The 21541-nt window shown below is 40.4% G+C and overlaps 1 protein-coding gene across 5 annotated transcripts in view; it reads right to left on the bottom strand.

The window, feature by feature from the left end:
* Positions 1–21541, bottom strand: part of NOL4 (nucleolar protein 4) — a 206768-nt gene that overhangs the window by 108997 nt on the left and 76230 nt on the right. The gene's annotated exons all lie outside the window — the stretch shown is intronic.

Here is a 21541-nt window from a genome sequence, read left to right as displayed (position 1 = left end):
AAGAGTGGCAAAATGTCAGTAGTAACAAACTCTAAAAGTCCTCAAGACGGTTGAACTGAGCATGTTTCTGCAAAACAATCAGATGCTTCTCAGTGAGGAATTCTACTTCACCTGATGGTGAAAAGTGTATTAGGCAATGGGGGAGGTTAGACAGAGATTCATCCTCTGTGTTGCTTCATGATGATAAACAGCACCATGCAGACCTGAAATCAAACAGCAGGCTCACAATACAACATGCAGCCAAACCCTGATTTTTCTTTCTGTTTTGCTACAGAATGTCTCTCTGGGAGGGAGTGAGAATCCCCTCACTGCTTTTATCTGCAGGATGCTGCTTCCTACTATGAATCTTATACCATTAAGGAGTTGACATAGAGAGGTGATGCCTGGAAATGTAAAAACAGGCACAAATAATCACAGCGAGTCAAGAAAATATTTGTCTTGCTAAGTATCCCAGTTCTAAGCATATGTTGAGCAACAGGCCATATAAACAGTAAAATATTATGATCTTTTTCCTAGTACATCCTTACAGCTTCCAGCAATCAATACTTTATGATCTTTTCTGAGTAAAGACTTAAAAAACTGCAATGAATAGCCATCAGCTGATCTATGCTTCGAGACTATGCTCACTCTGCTTCTGAACTGTTCGGTTTTTTGCTTCTGCAACATTCTGTGACAATAATACCACAACTGAATGATGTCCTGTGTGCAAAAATGCCTTTTAGATTCTTATGATCTCACTGCCCTATCATTTTATTGTGTCCCAATGTTCTACAGTATGAGAAATAGTGCATAATAGCCCAAGGAAGCACACAGAACATAAAATCACAGAATAATTCGGGTTAGAAAAGACCTTTAAGATCATCGAGGCCAACCATTAACCTAACTCAAATATGACAGTGAATTTGTACTCTGTATGTAAATATTTTTTTGTATGTTTAAAATGAGTTTGAAGCAGCAGCCAAGATTTTAGCTAACACTCCCTCATAAATGTATAAAGATTAGATCAATTTATGTATAAAAAAGATTTATAAGCTGTTGAGTAGGAAGTTCAAATCCACTACTCTTCCATTGAAAGCTATCAAACACAAGGGCTTCTATGAAGATTCTTCTGCAAAAGAACATGCAAGCTGTTTGTGAAGCCCACATCAGTGGGTCTGATAGGCTGGACTCAATACTACAGGCTTTCAGAAGACACAGACATTATTTCCAGCTAAGAAATCCCACACAGGATTACAGCAGTGTGCCTTAAAATCTTCCTCCTCTGTTTAGCATATACCTCTAAGAAATATCAGAGAACACAACACAGATGACCTCAGCTTTTGTACAGTAAATAAGAACAAAAGTCCCTGAGGAATTGAAATCCCAAACCCTATGAAGTGTACACAACTGAAGTTACACATAGAAACAAGTAGGAAGCCAATTATGTTCAGTCAGTAAATGATAAAGCATCCAAAAGGGAATGCATCTTAACTGTGCCTACATTATAGATGTTAGAGTTCCAGTTTATTACATTTTTACAGTATGAAAAGACACTGGCAGTCATACAGTGGTTACTATTCTAGAAAATCCCCAGGAGACAACATTTATTTAGGCAGAGAACTGTTTGTGAGGATAGCCTCATGGGAGATTCAGTACATCTCCTCCTGAGCTACCCAAGGGGACAGCAGTCAGACAACCTCACCAGCATCCTTCAGTACAAAACAAACAACACAATAATGCAGGACATTCACTCATGACAAGCAGACAGCCACTGTCAGTGTCTCACCAGGCTGTCACGGGAAGTAAAGGCTTCAGATACAGGGATGTTAGCATTCCAGTCACTGAATCTGTGGTACATATAAAAGCTATCTTTTCCCTGCACATAATCATATGTATATTACTCAGCAGCAGAAGGAAACCCTTCCCAAGGCTTCCTTTCCCCAAACTTGCAGCACACAAACCCAAGTCCTGTCTCTAAGCCACAGACCTGAGGCCATTCTATTTATAGACACCTCAGGCTGAAGTAGAAAACACAGTATGTCAACTCAGTTAATAAAGCCAGTATCATAGATGGCTTTCTTCAGCATATTATCCATATTCAGTTCACTGACCTCTGGTATTTAATTAATGCATTTAGTATAAATGCAGCATCTAAATACTTTAAGTAACCAACCTTTCTGACCTTGCACATAAAGTGAAAAGAACTCCAAAAGCTCAAGTTCTTCAACCCTCAGTTTCACTTTGATTATATCAACTGCTCCAAATAACCAAAACTATTAGAGAAAACATACATATATAAACATATAAATATATCCTGAAATCTGCATTTTGTTTAGCAAAATTGATTTTTGCATTTCATTTTGGTGGTTTTTTGAGTCTTGCTTGAATAAACATTTCTGCTTACAGGTCTCCTAAAAATCAACCACATTTTCTGGAGAACTGAAACAAAAAACTATACTAAAAAAGGTTTTATGGTCCTAAGGATACTTTCATTGTGAATTCAGTCAAATCTGATGGCTGTATCTGCAAGCTTGAGAAAAGGTTGGGAATCTTGCAGTGAACAATACTCCTCTCATTTACTTCTAATGTCTGAATTGTGTTTTTGGCTGAGGTCCCAGCCTGAGACAGTGGTGAGCATAGCTAGTGTTAATAAATTGTCATTTCACTTGTCATCCTCTCCTTGCAGGGAAAGAAGGTAGAGGATGCAAATTTGCAACACTGCCCAAGGAGAAAAGGAAATAAGCTGCCTCTTCCTAGTGCAGATATTCCTTTTTCCTCTCAAACCTACTACTTGCAGAAACCAAAAAGCAGCTGTGAGGGTGTTAACATACCACTGGCATAGATACAGGTTTGAAAAGGTGAGTCGACAGTTCCGGGGCAAGGATAACTAGGAATTCAAATATTTGGAAAAAATGTCAGGCTGACTCCACCTCTTCTGCCATAGAATTCCACTTAATCACTATATTTTAGAGCTAAATAGAAAAATGTTTCCATTAGTTTTGCTACACTGAGACTCTGTAAGTAATGCCCCATTAGCCTTACATCTGCTTTTACTTAAATACAAAAAAGATCACAGCCCATGCACCCCCGATGTGTCTTTTCTGTCCCTCACACTCATCATTTTCAGCACTCATTCCTCTCCAGTGTGGGATGTTCAGGAGGAAAGCCAGACAGTCCCAGCATTTTGCCTGCTGCCCAGTGCTCTAAGAAAACTCAGGGTTGTAGAGAAGCTACAGTCGTGTATGTATAGCACCAGAACAATTACTGGGGACTAGCGAAGAGAGAGATGATGATGATGATAAGAAAATCAAACCAAATAATAGTAATAACAACAATAATAGTAATAATTTATAGCACTTTTTTTCAAACCTGTCTTTCAACAGCAGATGAAGACAGATCCAATAATTCTTCATTCATGAGCTGAGCTATGAGGTAGTGAATGGACACTAATGAATGGGACAGACAAATGGCTGTAGAATGCACTCTTTGTCTTCACATTTCCCAGCTACCCTGGCTGCATCTGTTTTGCTCTATCCAGCTTCACTGGTAAGACTTCTTGGGAACCCTGACAGCAACTTAAAATTACATTTCTCCCATAACCCCAGGGAGGGCAAAGCAGCTCCACCACCTGCTCTTGCTGGAGGGGAATCTCTGTCAGGATGCTGGATCCAGACTGATGCAGAGAGACATTATTACACTTCCAGCACCACCCTCAATGAATAATTTCTTTTGCCTTTTGCAAAAAGCACCTAAGTGATTACCTGACTGTTCAAAGAAGAAAACAAGGATATTCTTAAAAGAGATAATTTCACGGGTCTTTCTTAAGGAAAGTATTGCCCTCTTCATGTGGCATCTCCTCTCTAAAGTGAAGGAGAAAAATTAAATATTTTTATAAAAGGCAATAACAGAACTATCTTAGGCATGATTTAGGTACACAGTAGCCATTTACAAATCCCTTGGCACAATGATTTACCTTGAGTCATTCTGCTATCACTCTAATTATTTCCCCTCTTTTTAGGAGGTATACTCATAGCAAGCATTCTGACTAGTAAGGTGCATGTCTGGATACATTCATAAATATTAAAGTTGGCAGATATGGCCACCAGAATTTTTTACTCTTTTTTTTCAAAACCAGTCTGAAAAAAACATAGACTTTATAGATTATCCGTTTCTTCAGCTGCCAGCCATCAGCTGTTGACTTCACAGACACAACTAATTGAAGTCACCACACTCTCACATCCCTCTTCTATTCATGAGTGAAGAAAACTATGCATGAGGTAAGAGCTAGTGCTAGGTTAAGAACAGAGGGAGTACAGAAGTGACAATACAGTCAGTACACAGACAATATTTCATTACAAATCCCAATATAGTACACAATACACAATCAGTATTTCCACTGAGATTCATGCCAGTTCAGCAAAGCACCCAATTCTGTTAACTGTGCATCAGTAAAGTTTGGCAAGTGTGCTGAACCAGCCATTGCTTGTAACAGCAACACTACCTGTGACAGCACTATCTTTCAAAAAAGAAAAAAAAAAAAGTTTCCCTACTTATCAGACACCAAATAGAAAGCACTAGCAGATGAAATCTGAGGAGGATGACTCTTCTTATGAGGCCCACAGGCTTACTGTTCTATCACTTGCTAGGGCACCACAAAAAGGACATAAAAACATTTTGCAGAGTAGGAACTATGTTTAACTGTATCCATCAGCCAAGTCTGAAATGGACCTTCTCATGCACCAGCCTGATTCCTTCCAAACTCCAAGTAAGGAGCTTATGAATTACAGGGCAACTGTGACTTACCCATTTTGTTTGTTTGATTTGTTTTCTGTTTGTTTTCACTGAGAAGCTTTATTTGTCAACTGACTGCAGAAGTCTCTGGAAAAAGGTTATTAATGTAACAAGTCCCCCCTTTTGTCCCAACAAATACATTCCTGTTCTTGTGATGAATAGCTAGGCCTACAGGAAATACTGTAATTTAATTCCTATTTGTTGTTAGAAATTTAAAAAGCACCACACTAAGGTGATTTAAAAGAGAGTTTGAAGATTGTTTTTTCTGAGGAATGAAAATAATCCTCAAAGGCAGATGGAATTCAATAATGCCATAAGAAGCCATTAATTGTAGAACAATTTCATTAAAACCTTGTTTGCCGCAAGGTTAACCACTAAGAAATATATTTTATCCAGTGAATTACATTATACTATATTTACTTGGTGAATATATTAAGTCACTTTTCTTTTCAGTTGTGAGTTTTACATTGCAAGTCTTCCCTACTTCAGTTAAGCAGTAATTCATTAAAAACACCAAGAGGTTAAAAATTTAGAGAATGAAAATTATACACCTCACAAAGCAAACAATTAATGTTTAATAAGAAGCACTTTCTTTTGGATTAAACATTTTTAAAACCTTAAGAAATAATTGATCTTGGCAGAATTTTGATATCAGTAGACCTCTAGTGGCTATTATAGTAATTGATGATTACATTACTTTCTTTTAAAAACATTTTCTTCAGAAAACAAAACAGGAAAAAAACACAGGAGAAAAACTGCAGCAAGATGTTAATAGAGTATCAAAACCATAAAAAAATTGTCTTCTTTCACAACTATTATCTGAGAAATATTTTGAGGCTTCGTTCTCACTGGTTTAAATAAAATCACACAACTAAATACAAGTCTAGATATCAAAACCCAAATCTGCAGTGGATGTTTGAAAATTTCCTGAGATTGACTCAAAAAATGGTCTGGGGGTGGTGTTTACACACTGAATCTGAAAAGGGATGGGGAAGCCCTGCCCCCCTCCCCAGCTAGGCATGTCCCCCACCCTGTCCAGCATCATTCCCCCCTCTGCTCAACACCAGGAAGGACCTCAGCCCTGCAAGTGGGCTGCAGAGGGCTCAGGACAGACCCCAGTCTGGACTGGGAGCTGTGGAACAGGAGAACACTGTCACCTGGTGTAACTAGCCATGACTCCACATTAGCCATACCTAGAGTCACCATTTTCAGTATTTCCTAAGATAGCAATTTTAATGATTCTTCCTGCTATTTTTGCTAAACTGTCACATTTCAGTGCCTCTCAGCAGGTGTAAAACTGATAGGATTCCCTGCAATGATTCAGTAGAGGGGCCAGTAAAGGGCAGGCCTTGATGACCTTTGAAAAATCAGGTTGCATTAGCTTAATGCAATATCAAAGACACAGATTTCATGCCTGAATATGGGACACGCAGTCCGAGAAATGAAAGCCTTTGCTCATTTAGTTTGCTTATTTAGAGTTTTAGTCATGACATAACATCTCCCTGTGTTATATGATACATGGTTCAGGGGCCTGGGTATGCATTAAAAATGTTTATCTTTCCCAGACCTCTCAAAATGAAAGGATCAGACTTTCAACAAAATGCAGAAAGACAAAAAGAATAGGAGGAAAATCTGTATGAACATACCTGAATGTTGGCCATCTTACTCTTAGAATACAACTAGTCAAAAGGTTTTGGTGAAACACCTAATGGCTTTTTCAGATGGTACTATCTTTTTCTCTCAGGGAATCCAAGGGCAATCAAGGGGTTTTATCTCCTAGGGAGATGGACTTAGAATCTTTCAGTATTAGCAAGAAAGCAGTATGAAAATTAATACTCTCATTGCCAGAGGGCCTCCTATTTGCCCTTTTAAGGGGGTCAGTTTTGGTTATTTGCACATACTATTTCTTTTAGATATGTTTTAGAATCAGAGTAGCTCTTGTTTTATCTTCCTCACAGTGTTGTATCTTCACAAAACTACTAAATCAAAAGAAATCTGCTAAGTCAAAAGTGTTCAACAGATTTTTGGTGTGACTTCCTTCATATGCTGCTGAAAAAATCATTAATCATATATACATTCAGAAAAGTCAATTCTTATTTAAAGGACAATCATATGCATCTGTGCATGAAATCTACTGCCTTTGGATATAACTTTGTGCCAAAGTTATTTTCAGAACCTAAAATGGTCACAAAAATGTAATTCTGCAACACCTGTGTAGTTTAGAACCTAAACAGTATTGAAAAGATATCGCTTATACATAACTGTCCTGGTTTGAGGCAGGATAAAGCCAATTTTCCTTTTACTGATTTTTTTCCCTTCAGTGAGCTCTCTTTTAACTAGCAGCAAGCTTTCCAGCTACTGGACTGATAACGCTGGAATGTTCATGTTACTGCTGAAACACCAAGGTCACTTTGCTCTACTTGTTGAATCTGCGGCCACAGATGCTAAGGGAGCAGAGAAGTCGGATCTGCAGCCCTCCCGTGGGGAGGAGCAGACTAGATGGACAGCAACATTGACCAAAGTATTCCATTCCATGTACCTACATAAGCTCGGTGTAAGGTCAGGGATCACAGAAGTCAAGCCTCTTTACTGTTTCTTCTGTTCTTCTCTTTTGTCCATGGCCTACGTCCAGGGAGGACTCCATCTATCCATCTTTGATCCCCAGGCCCATGCATTCCTGACCCTCATCACTCTGCCCTCAGCTCCTCTCTGCTCTGCCGCTCTCTCCAGCAGCTCCGGGACATTTCAGAACTGCTCACAGCTCAGGAGGTGCCCTAGGAGTTGCTGGGGGTAAGAGGGGGCAATAGGGTTTTGCACACTCCTGAACATACTTACATATATTTGTACATATTTTCTTTTATCATTAGTAATTAATTAAAGCTGTCCAGTTAAGTTTTCAATCCGGAAAGTCTCTTTCCTATTTTTCTCTCTCCTTTTCCTACCTGAGTGGTAGGGGGAGGGGATGGAGACCATTGTGGCCATTAGTTTAATTGCCAATCATGAGTCCAACCGTGACAATAACTTTGCACATATTTGTTTACTTGAAGACAGAAAACACAACACTGTCAAAAGGCTGAACCTTTACCATGCCACAGGATTTTAAAAAAAACAACGCAAAAACAAAACCAACAAATTCACATAATCAAAGACAAAGATCATTTGAATGAAAGAAACACTGGAAAATTAGTCCAAAAAGATCTGAACACACACAGGGAAGCACAGTGATGTAAAACGTGTGTGCCTCTCCCTCCAGGAAGAATTTCCAGCACACACTCATTGAAGCTATTCCGGACCGATTATGGCAGACCAAGCAGATCAAAAAGAAAGTGTTTAAAATATTTGTAGCTAGGCATTCATACTTTCAAAGAGCTCAGCAGTTGATCTCTTGGCAGTCTATGTCCAATAGTTGTCTATTCAGATATGACAACAGCTGCTCATTATCGAATCATCTCTTTGCTTAAGGGTGTTGCCAAACTTGTTAATGAGAAGTTTGGCTGAGCAACCTGGATAACACTGGAAGCAACATTACTCTGCAAAAACTTTGTGCTATGCGCCAGCAGAGATAACCTGCCATTCATTGTAAGGTTGGTTGAGCAATGAGCTCAAAAATTGAAATGTATATTTTTAAAAGCAAAAAGAGCCCCAGGTGATTTGTTGTTGTTGTGTGTTTTTGGGGTTTTTTTTACAAGGATTCTTTGCATTGCTGAGCAAACAGCTGCAAATTGGAAAAAGTATGTTAGTTCCCAGTATTTAACACTTCTCAGGATCTGAACATACCATGGAAATGCACTACTACTCTTTAATCTCTATTAAAACAGTATTTTCCTTTCTCCTCTGAACCCAGTAAGTATACTGTGTGTAAATGAGATGAGTAGCAAGCAGCTCAGATGTTTCCCGACACATCCTGCCAAGACAAATGTTCATCCAAACAGCTAAAATTCCTCTTCCTTATCCCACTTCTCTGAAGCTTCCTCAGAGCCAGAAGCTGGGGTGAGCCAGTCCTTCTGGACAACCTTTGGCTCTTCCTGTAGGCTCCCAGTTATGGTCTCTCTGGAAATAGAGCCGTAGGAAGCTGCACAACAGGGAGAAGTTTAATTTAATGTTGCTTCTCTCACTGCAACTAAGCACATAAGTGCCTCTACCTTAGTGTGAAGTCAATATGGAGTGGCAAACTCAATAGAAATGAAGTTTGAACGCCCTTCTCTAATGGTTTGAATTTGTCCTGATACGGAACAAGGAAGGGTCAGAGTGTCAGCAGGTAATAATAAATAATTGAGAGTTCAAGGCATTTTCAGGATTCAGCAGACTCTGAAGGGACTACAGCCCCAGGTGGACCCTTCAGCAGACTGAAGATTTGGAATCAGAGTAACCAGTGAACTATCTACTACTGATTCTGCTACCAAAACCCTCTGTGTTGCCAACTTCACTGGTGTACACAACTATATAAAGCTCATTTGGGCTAAAGATCAGGATGAGCAATCCATGAGACTCCAATACTACCTAATAAAGGCCCAGAATCTGGGTTCAAACTTAAGACATTAATGTTTTTTAAATGACAACTTTTAAGGGTTCATTGGTGACCATATTTAAAGCAAAGAACAAGGGAACTCACTGGCATTTTGTGCTTTCACCAAGGCTTGCCTGCACAGGATCTAAAAAGGTATATGGAGAAATAGGTGATAATCCAAAAAACCAAAAGCAAGGCCTCAGCCCTACCTTGAAAACATTAGCATGTCACAGTTCTCTACCACTTTGTATGTAATTCTGTCAAGCAGCAAGCAGAGCTCTTAACAAAGAAAAATATTCTGGTCTATATAACTTCATGGGTATCCTCTCATTTCCTGTGCAAATATGTCACTAAAAAAGCCTGTGACACTTGAGGCTAAGCTGAGCTATAGTATGCAGTAAGAAAAGGATCCTATCTGGGATACCTTTGGCCAAACCATATGTTCTACCCATTCTCATATCTGGCATGTTTAGGGAATCTAATTTAGAGTAGTAAAGATTATCTCACAGGATGTAGGCGGAACTAAAAATATCCTCCAGATTTCTGGCTTAGTGTAAAAACTGCTCGTCTATAATACCAAATGAGAGGATTTGTTGAAAGAAAAAAGATTCTATATATAGGCAGTGCTGAATCAGTGTGAACATCCAAGAAAAAAAACAAATACAAATAATTTTCAATGTTCAGGGCCAAAAAACATCCTTTCCTTCCAAAAGCTGGTCACATTTCATTAAAGAGTAGCACAGATTTAACTTAGGGTAGATTTTTTTTCCACTAACCCTACAGCTCCTTTCCATTAGAGTCTGTAGTGAAAAAAACTCCACAACTTCTGCTCACTCTCATGGGAAGAATAGGACAGCAGTGTTTTCCCTCTTCTTTACCCATTGAACAGAGTGCCTGAACACATTATTTACAGCTGTCAGTAAATTCCAGCATCACTAAATTGGTCACTTAATTTATTAACCCATATCTTCTAGACTATTTTGTTTTCTTTATTTCACAGTCTGCAAGTTATGCCCTGGCCTTCAGTCACATTGCTGGCAATTTCTGATACCTCCAGCTTCTAAATAATATATATTGCTGTGATTCAAGGCAACAGACATTCTTCTTCTGTCAAAGACCCATCCTTGCCTCATTTCCCCAGCTTCACTGGCCTTCTTATTTAACTAGGGAGATGGGAGAGTAACCTTTCTGAGCTTTGCTATCCCTGCTAGTAGCTCTAAATATTCTGGATTAATAATGCTCTGAGTCACTGGAAATGGCTGTCACTCTTGTTATGGGTACAATTAACAAAGATGGCAATATTCCCCCAAATGTTCCCAATTGAAATTGCTTCCTTTAGTATTACTACTTAGAACAATTAAACTACTGAATCAGGCCTTCAAGTTAAATGCACAGGCAAACACCTTCAGATTGCTTTGAAAAGATACTCCACATGCAGAGGGTGGGTGGAAGAGGTGACAGTGTGTCTTCTGGAATCCAGACAACTTAATATGTCACTGATGCCTTCCTTGTTACTGCCTGTCTGGAATTTCAGAACAGATTTTGTTGTACTGAAAGTGGGCAGGTGGTTATCACCAAGATCTATGTGGTTTCTTCACCATTAGAAAATGAGGATAAGAGACATCAGCAGGTTTTTATTTATTACCACTGGACTTTGGAGTTATAAACTGTGCCTGATAATTGAGATTATATTTTTCATACAGGGATGCACTGACAACTATCAACTACCACAGAAATCAATATTGCAGACAGAAAATAATAGCTGTTATTCAACCAAGTCAAACTCTCATTTACTATAAAGCAGCCTAGGACCACTGAGAATATTATGCAAGACATCTAAATTTGCCTGCACTGACATGTTCCTTTCACCCATTGTAATGCTCTTTTAAACTGCTTCTTTGTGGAGTGTCTACAAGAGAACTTGCAAACTTTCACCAAGAGCAACACTTTCAAAGGCACAAACGGCAGAAGAGCTTGATCTCCCCTGCTACTTCTCTGCAGGAGTTAGAGGTCTAGAGTTTAGGCCTCTGCCAAGCTCCTCTTTTCATGGCTTCCAGACAACTCTTTGGAAACTGCTTTTGCTTGCTTCTAAAACTGCCCTTGTCTTCTCATACAGAGATCCCAGCCAGAAAGCAGCATGAAGATTTTATTTGCTATATTTCAGTCATTCTCATGGAAGTACATTCCTTTCAATCATCAGCACCCCTTCCTTTACTACCATTCTCCTTTGACAAGACATAGTTACAGCTGACAAATAACCAAATATGAAATATTGAGGAGAATTATTTCAGACTTCCTTAGACTGAGAACTAAATATCATTATGAAAACTATTTCTGTCCTGCCCCAACCCACACTTTAAAAGACAAAAAAGGCCCAGCATTCTTCTTCAACAACTACATGAACCTGTGGAAAAAAAATTGTTCCTTATCACCTTGACACCAATGCACAAAGCTTTTCACTCCACAATCCATTTCTTTCTCTAGCTTGATGTTTAGATGATAGCAGAAAAAAAAAATCCTTTTAAAAATGAAGGCACAAATGAAAGCTGGTAAGAGGAAGGAAGTGCTTCCTGATCATCTTACACTAACAAGAACATCCAGCTTCATATTATTTAACCCACTCTTCAATTTTGGGGCCCTTCAAGATGCTATGTCACTGGCCAACCAGACAGCCATGGCAGCAAAAACTATCAATCTTCTTTTACTGAGACAGAAATCTCCTTTGTTGTTGTGGTTTTTTTTTTGATACAGGCCTTATAAGCTGAAATATATGAGTTTGCACTTCGATTACTGCAATTACAGAATCATAGGGTGGTTTTTGTTGGAATGGACCTTAAAGATGATAATCTAGTTCCAATCCTCTTGCCATGAGCCAGGACACCTCCTGCTAGACCAGGTTGCTAAAGCCTCATCCAGCCTAGCCTTGAACACTGATAGGGAGGGAGCATGCATCATTTCTCTGGGCAACCTGCTCCACTGTCTCACCAACTGCATTGTGAAAAATGTCTCCTTTATGTCCAGCCAAAAACCTCCCCTCTTTCAGTTTAAAACTGCTGCCCCTTTTCCTGTCACTACAGTCCCATTCCATCTTTCCTCTATTTTGTGTATTGAAAGGCTGCATTAAGATCCCTCCAGGGCTGTTTCCTGTCCACATTGAACAACCCAAACTCTCTCAGCCTCTTCTCATAGTAGATGTGCTCCAGCCCTCTGGCCATTTTCATACCCCTCCTCAGGACCCGATCCAACAGGTCCATGTCTTTCTTGTACTGGGGACTGCAGAGCTGGATGCAGCACTCCAGGTGGGCTGTCATGAGAGTAGAGGAGAAGAATTGCCTCCCTTGACATGCTGGTCATGCTTCTTTTGTTGCAGCTCAGGATACGATTTGCTTTCTGGGCTGCCATCACATATTGCCAACTCATGCCCAATTTTTAATCTATCAGTAATCCCAAATCCTTCTCCACTCTCAATTAATTCATTCCTCAGTCTGTATTGATGTTGGGAATTATCTCAACCCAGATGCAGGACCTTGCACTTGAGCTTGTCAAAATCCATGCGGTTTGCATGGGCCCCTCTCCCAAGCCTATCAAGATCCCTCTGGATGGCATCCCTTCCCTCTAATGAATCAACTACACCACTCAGCTTGATCTCCTCTGAAAACTTGCTGAGAATGCACTCAATCCCACTACGTTGTTGCTGAAAATATTAAACAATATTGGTCCCAGTACAGCCCCTTGAGAGACAATACTCTTTATTGGTTTCCATCTGGACATTGAGCCATTAACTGTAACTCTTTGGACACAGCCAATCATTGTACTTAAGAATTAAATAATCTAAAGATGAGCCCTCAGGAGAGCATTTACTCACCAATACCAATTTTCAAGTCCGTGGCAGTTGTATGTTCTTCACTTGGTCTTTGACCTGACCTGCAAAGCACCACTAGAAATGGCTCTGAGAGGAAGCCCCTAAGACAGGCACTGTCCTGTATCAGGAAAACACTCTGAAGAATGGAAAGAGCTTCACTACGGGTTTCATACACATGTATCTGGAATCTGCTTCTACAAGAGACAGCCATCCAAATCTATTTTTTTGTTGCTTCCCTCAAAGAAGAATGTGCTGATGAGCTGTTGTAGCTACTGCTGCCCCTCACATATAACTTGTAATATTCTGATAGGAGCTACAGACACCAACATCCTGCTGTTGCTCATATTAAACAGGAAAACACAAGCTGACTCAGATGGAACACACCTTGTGATTTGTTTGAAACACATTCAAACAAAACCTTTTCCACCCACACTAAAACAACAAGAGAGCAAATGGTACAACCTTTTTTTTTCTTTTTGCCTCAGAGCTTCAAAAGGTATTGGAGTATATACTGCACTGGATTGGATTTAGACTTCATGGAATTGCCTTAATTGCCTTTTCAGAAATTCAGGCCTGTGGTATTTCTGAACTCTCCGAGATGGTCTCTAATTAGTGCATAGGGAAATGTATCATCTGCTTAATGACAGACTCCTATGCCTTAAAGCTCTACCTCTCTTCAGCGATTTTTACACTTTACTTAGAAATAAATTATTATAGAAAGAGACTGATATGTAATAAGAGAAATATAGATTTATAAATAGTTATAAAACATAAAAATAGAAAATCTATCCATAGTAATAGATACTTCTGTGTACACCTGAATTAGCTTTGTGCTTGTTCTACATGGATTATTAATGAATTATACAACAGGGCCAACATACAACTCAGCACTAACTTTATTTTAATAAATGTTGCTGGAAAAATAACCTTGTCAAGCTGGCAAGCTCAATCTCTGCTGCTGCCTAAGCAGCCTTCCTAACCCTCTACTCTCTAGATTTTTCCTCAGAACTGATTTCTATTCACATCTGCATGTAAAGCCATGGTAAGGAATCCACCACAGACTCAAAAAGCAGAGTAATATTTTCCTGCCTTGAAAGGTGCTGAAAGGGACAGTTTTCACTCTGAGCAGAAATAATGGAGGAGTCAGAAGAGTTCATTTTTTTTCTCATTTGGGTTCAAAGTGTAGCTAATTGCAGTATTCCCAAGAGGTAGTCAGACTGCATGGGAGACTAAATTTCTTCCTGACCCACAAAACAGGAATATCTTTAAAGAAACTCGTTATTATTCAGAAAAATTAATTCTGCAGGGCAGGAACACTTTTAAAACCAAATAGCTATTTCCATTCTATCTGTGTCCAAAGAAGAGAAAAAACAGTGATACTGGTACTGCTAACACCTGTTCTCTCCATCACAGATGTGTATGTGATGATCAGTCCAGTTTGGGGTCTTACTAGCCAGTTTGTTCACCCTCAGGTGACAGAACGTCCTACACCTTACTTCAGCCAAGAAGCAATGAGCTTTTGTTCTATTACAGAATGCTGTCTGGTGGGCCATATGCCAGAGTTGGGACATCCCTGTTGTCCTCCCCCCTGAAGCCATATCACAGCATCCTCTTCTACTCACCAAGCATCTACAAAACCAGCAAACACCCTAAAAGGCATCAATGTCATCCTAAAAATAATGAAAAAAAAAAACCAGAACTGCCCCACAGACTACCAACTGGACTACTCAAAACCAGGCAGCACACTGGAAGGAGTTCCAGGAAACGTGTACTACCACTACCCACTGAAGGACATTATCCATTCAATAGCAGCTCTTCTGAAAAGAATCTGTTCTTCTGCACAGCCATCATGATGTTGAAGCTGCCTGCAAAAGGGTAGAAGACAGGAGTGTATGCACTTTCCTAGGTGGTGAAGAAATATTTCTGAGAAAAAGTTGCATCTAAGTAAGATTCTATTGAAATCAATGCTTTGCAGTGCCAACAGAGAGAATTAAGAATCACCATGGAACCCTTCTTGAATTACCGTGAAGAACTTGGGCAGGTTGACATCTTACTCTTCAAACTCCACCCATAGCATGTGCCTTTTAATGCTTTCACCATCACTTTCCCATCTCTTTGACTAAGCAATCATTTCAGGCCCTTTTTTTTCCAGGGAGTGAATGGAAGCACACTGCTGAGTAGCTGATTCAGAGAACATAAAAATATTTGTCTTCACTAACAGGCCTTACAACATCCATGCTTTTCATTAAAATAGGGCATATTTGCAGGAGATGTAACAATATGTACATCTGCAAGTCTGTGACTACAGATGTACTGGAATAACCAAGGATTATAGTCGGATCCAGGAATCTAAGATGCAGAGTTCCTAGAGAACATACATAGCTAGCACAGAATTGCAGAAATGTAGCAGAGAGAAAGGAAGATGCAGGAAGACAGAGTTTGGCTAACTTATTGAATTAAAGCTTGTCATCTCTACATAAACTACACTGATGGCTTAATTAAAGAACCAGTAGCAACTTCAGCATCCACATTAACTACTTAACTGCCCAGAACCTATTATGAAAGCAAACAGGATGAAACCCTGTCTCCACTGGAGTTTGTAGAACTTCTTAGCATTGATTTTAGCACCCATGTATTTTGGACATAGAAACATAGAATCATTCAGGTTGGAAAAGACTCTGAGGACATGATCATGCTGGATACACCTTCCAAAAGCCAAGTCAGTAAAAGCCAAAGTTATTTAAAACCTTTGATAAAAATATGGTACTTGGACAGTTAACTAAGAGGTATATTTTTAAAAAAACTTAGCGATTGCTTTTACACAGACAGAAATCCTAACTTTCTTCTTTAAAGATGTATACAGACCTGTAAGCTATCCAAAGATTATTTATTGATTCTTCATATACATACACGGAGTCCCTTTAAAACCGATCATTTACCTTCTGCCTCTGCAGACCACCTGGCTGCTTTCACCCATTTGTACTACCTATCTACTCTCAAAGAGGGCCTGTTGCTTCCATGACAGGTGAATTACATTAAGAGTTCTCACATCCTGTAGTTTAGTCTCTTTGTCCTCTCTTCAATAGGATGCAGCAACCAAGAGACACTTAAACACTGATGTAACAGGCCCACTGCATATCTTCGTCAATTAAGTCATTAAAATTTTAGTATGCTTCAAATTTTGGTTGTTCCTGGAACAGTAACTTTGTGTAACTGAAATGTCATCTCTCTATTTTGTTCGCTTTGTAGAGGGAAAAAAGCTCTTCCCTGTCTGTATCTCCTGACTTCTTTTTCCATCAAACCAGCAATAGAAATTATCACTCCTAAGAATTTAGATTAGTCTGTTGATATTATGGTTTTATTACAGTGTTTCTCAAACCACAAAATAAAATTTCCTAATCAATTATTGCCCCAATGTACCTATTACTGTTGCTTTGTTTAAAAGCCACTACTGGACCACATGCTTTATTCTGGTTTATGATCTCATTTATATCTCCTTGCCAATGTCTATGCTTATGTTAAATCCAAGTTTCAGAGTATGAAATGCTAAACACAGAGGTTTGAACTCCACTTTCCAGTCAGAAGAAATAATTCGTTTTATGCAACTTCACCAGTTTGTTCATAGCAGAGACCCAGGATGGTTATCAAGAAAGATCACTCCACCTTCTGCTTAGGGAACACCTCTACCCGGTAAAGCACATGGGCCATCAGGACTGCCAGAAGTTCAGTAGATGCAGTCACTAGTTCTCTCAGAGCTGCATTAAGCTGACTCCTTGCTTCATTTCACTAGAAAGCAGGCTTGTAAATGCCATGAAACAAAACTGAAGCTCTGATGAAGGACTTAAGGGACAAAGATGGAAATATCTCCATAAACAGGAACTTCTGCGCTGGACACTGCTCTCAGGGCAATATTTCTGCTGCAAAACCACATTCCCACTGCAAGATTAGCACACTACTGAGTTGTTATCTCATGGAAACTGAGATAAGCTTCTTGCAGCTGGCCTAAGGCATCGATTTCTCTAAATTTCTGTGCAACTAAATCTGAAAATTCTACCTTATATAAATTTGGGTTCCTTCTTTATGTTTGCTTTTATCTGAATTTATTCTAATGGTAACGCCAACCCTTACAATTGAGGTTCTGGACTGGTTTCTCAGCATCTCACACAGTACAGCCCACAGAGGCAACTAAACTGGGTTTGCTCCTCCACATCATTTCTCAGAGTAGGTGGGAGTAGCTTTTTAAGTCTGTCTGTCTGGAAGGGTCCCCCTTCAGCAACCAGCACTGGTCAGTGTGCAGCTGGCACACTCAGTGGGAACATTGCTTGAGCCTCACACTTCCCCCAGCAAGCTGTTAACCAGTCCCCAAACACTAAATAAACTTGTAAAAGAACTGGGCTGTATTTTAATATATGTTGATGTTAAATGTAATCCTTCTTGTACCTTCCTGTCTCCAATCAACCTGCAAACCACCACTTCCATCCTTCTCACAGTAACCAGGCTATCAGAATTCACGAACTCCTGGAAGACACCATTGCAGTTCAGCCTACCCTGGCGATTTCAGAATGATCATATAATTTGTTTCATCCCGTCGTTAAGAAGTGCCAGAGATAGCCTGTCCCTCAGCCTCAGAATAACAAATATGGTTACTATTTGGCAACATTGCATCAAATGTGTGAAAAGACCATTTCACAGATCTCAGAAAAATACACAGAACCACTTCCTATGTGTTAAATATTAAGAAACCCTAAAAAAGCAGTACTCTCATTCTGTAACCAAAGCATTTGCATTTGATTAAAAAAATACTACTAATTTTAACCACTCAGCATTACAAATATTTTATGAAACAAATAACACTTTAAAGAAAATTCCATTAAAACAATATCTTTCACAAGACAGCCCAGTGTCTTCAGGGAATTTCCAGTTCTGAAAAAAAATATAATTAATGACTTCCCTAATTAAAATATAACACACTGAAGAATTAATGGCCAAATTTAATTTTCTTTCAAGTACATTGTTTTACATTCCTTTTACTGAAATGAAAATGCTCTATTATGTTACGTTATATTAAACATAATAGGGGGGAAAAAAAGGAGCCAATGCCCAGCATATATTTTAACAGTAGTTATGAAAAAAACTCTACCTATATACCATAAGGAAGCAAATCAAATTCAATCTAGCAGTCTCTGCACCAACTCCCTGCTAACGTCAACAGGTACATATGAAAGGATTAACTGAGTGAAGTGTCTCTACTGGAAAGTAAAACTAAATTGTTATATTAGAATGCCTCTCCTTAATTTTGATGTGACAGAGAAACAGGAGGGAAAAGCCTGAGAGATGCTAAGACAAGGGGAAAGAACCCAGAAAATCAACCAAAACCAAACCAATGGATTCAGAAGTCCTGCTGAGCTTAGTTACAAGGGTATGCATACTGAAATCAAAAGCAAACTGGCTCACTTTGGTGCCTGCAAAAGGAAGAGAGAGCTTGGTTGGTTATTGCTGAAGTGAAATACCTCTTGGCACAGGGCCTGTCTGACACCAGTGCAACTTGCAGACCTGTTTTTGAAAGTGCAAAAGGCCTCAGGTCTGTGGCTAGTCTTATACACAGAGGTAGGCTTCACTTACCACTAGATTGCTGATGTAAAAAAGAAAGGCTCTGAATAGACTGAATGGTCTTGTAAGCATTTTAGCATTACTTGTGAAAAGATAATTCTAATTTCTCAGCTATTATTGGCTGCAAGTATTCCCTGATGTAATTATGGAGTAATAGCTGAGAACTTGATTGTATCCAACAGTTAGTAGTTCGTTGCTAACAAGGCAAACATGACAAACAATTTTGAGGCAATTATTGTCATTACAAGCCACACTCAATTGTTCAAGGCAAGTGTAATAGAAAGTGACAGTTGTGCAGCTGGGAGGGTGGTGCGGGAAATGGGATTGTTCCCTGGTTGCAACAGACTAGGCAGACTGTAGCAGAGAATCTGCTCAATACATAATTCATGTTTAATAATATTTTAGTCTGTGAAATGAATCACAGTATAGGATAAAAAAAACAACAACAAAAAAAACCCACAAGTTATAAAAAGATGAGAGAAGTCACACAGAAGCACAATGGAGCAGAGAGGAGACATTCAGCACAGCTAACTCACAAGATGCTTGCAACTAGAAAATGAAAACACAGTAACACTACACCTGAATAGAGTCAACTGTAAAAGTAACACAGTTGATACAGGTCAGTCAGAGGGGCGCTCATGTTCAAATCCTGCTTTGAGGCCGCTGACTGATTAGGCAGGCGCATCAAGTTAGTGAAGCTCGGGTCTTAGCCATGCCTCCACTTGACATGAACCACAGAACCACAGAATTGTCCCAGCTGGAAAAGACCTCTAAGATAACAGTGTCCAACCGTCAGTCCCCTCCCCCCAAAAAAAAAACCAAAACAAAAAAAAAGCCAACCCACTAGAGCACATCCTGAAGCACCTCTTCTACCTGCCTCCAGGGACAGTGACGCCACCACTTCCCTAGGCAGCCCTTTCCAGCACCTGAGCACTCTTCCAGTAAAGAAAATCTTCCTGATATATTGTCCAAACCTCCCCTGGTACAACTTCAGCCCATTTCCTCAAGTATCATTGCTATTTATGTGAGAGAAGAGGCCAACACCCACCTCACTACAACCTCCTTTCAGATAGTTGTAGAGAGCAATGAGGTCTGCCCTCAGCCTTCTGTTCTCCAAACTAAACAATCCCAATTCCCTCAGTGTCTCCTCAAACAACATGTTCCCAACCCCCTTCACCAAGTGGGTAACTCTCCTCTGGACACACTCCAGCACCTCAATGTCCTTCTTACACAGAGGGGCCCAAAACTCAACACAGTACTTGGGCATGATCACCTTATCTCCTGCTGGCCACACTATTCTTGATACAAGCCTGGATGCTGCTGGCCTTCTTGGCCACACTGCTGGCTCATACTCAGCCAGGTGTCAGCCAACACTCCCAGGACCTTTTCCACCAGGCAGTGGTTTCCACCAGCAAGAAGTTTCCACTTAGCCACTCTCCCCCCAGCCTGTAGTGTTGCCTGGGGCTTTTGTAACCAAAATGTAGGACCCGGCACTTGGCCTTATTGAACCTCATGCAATTGGCCTCAGCCCATCTGTCACCGTTTGACTCGGGTCTGCCAACAATGCTCTCGATCCCCTCCCCATCCCACCCAGGTAGGGAAGGAGAGAGAGAAAAAGAGAGAGACTTGGCTGGATTGAAAACTAAACTACACAGCTTTAATTAAACATTAATGAATAAGAAAATATATACAATTCTATGCAAATAAGTTCAGGTATGGGCAAAAGCCTCTCGCCTCCCCCACGCCCAGCAACTCCCACAGCACTTCCCTCAGCTGGAACAGTGCTGAGGAATCCCGGAGCTGCTGGAGAAAGCACAGATGAGGGTCACGAGAGATCAAGCCTAAGGGTTGACAGTGATGGATGAACGGAGTCCTCCCCGGATGCCGGCCATGGACGGAAGAGAAGGGGAGAAAAGGAAGGAAGTTGTCCTCTGTGATCTCCAACCTTCCCCCGAGCCTACGTAGATACATGGAATGGAATATCTCTGGCCCATTTTGCTGTCTGTCTAACTCAGCCTCCCACGGGGGGGCCACAGATCTCCCCATAGTGTCTGAGCCAGCAGAGCGAAGGCACGACCTTGAAGACTCAGTAGTTAGAAAAACATTCCAGTGTCTTATCAGCCTAGCAGAACACACAGTTGCTAGTTAAAAGAAAGCTTACTGAAGGAAAAAAAATCAGCAAAAGGAAAACAGGCTTAATCCTGGCTCAAACCAGGACACCATCGATTCAACCCACCCTCAAGCAGATCAACACTACATTTTTTTTTTTTAAATTGTTTAAATAAAAAGGACACTAAGCTGAGGTGGATTTTTTTAAACATAATTCAGAAAGATATTCTTCTTTATGCCCAGGAAGAGCACCAAAGTGGTGGGAAGAACCCAAACCCAAACCAAACCCAGGCAAAGATCAGCCCTGGCATCACCAGACAGGATAAATCCCCACAATTGTTATCACCAATAGGCATTCACGGGGAGAGAGCACTTTTGCTGCTGCTCCCTGCCAGAGGTTGGGGGAGCAGGAGGGTGGGAGCCCCCAGTCCCAAAGAAAATTGGTCCAAAACAGAGGATTTGGATTAAATCTGCCAGAACGGGTCCCCTGGGGTCACTCGGGATGACTGTGGCCCCCACTGCCATCTGAGCACATTTGTCCCGACCGGGACAGGGGTCTGTGCATCTGCCCCTTCCCACCCTGGGCTCATCCCAGTGGCACAGCAGCTGCCGGGGACAGACAGACGGACAGATGGACGACCGGAGGGCCGAGAGCAGCTTCCAGATTTTTCCTCATCCCAGCC

The sequence above is a fragment of the Chaetura pelagica genome, unplaced genomic scaffold (assembly GCF_000747805.2).
Source record: "Chaetura pelagica isolate M959 unplaced genomic scaffold, ChaPel_1.0 scaffold109, whole genome shotgun sequence".
In the NCBI taxonomy this organism is placed as follows: domain Eukaryota; kingdom Metazoa; phylum Chordata; class Aves; order Apodiformes; family Apodidae; genus Chaetura; species Chaetura pelagica.
Note: the sequence above shows the minus strand (reverse complement) of the source record. Positions and strands in the feature narration are given on the sequence as shown.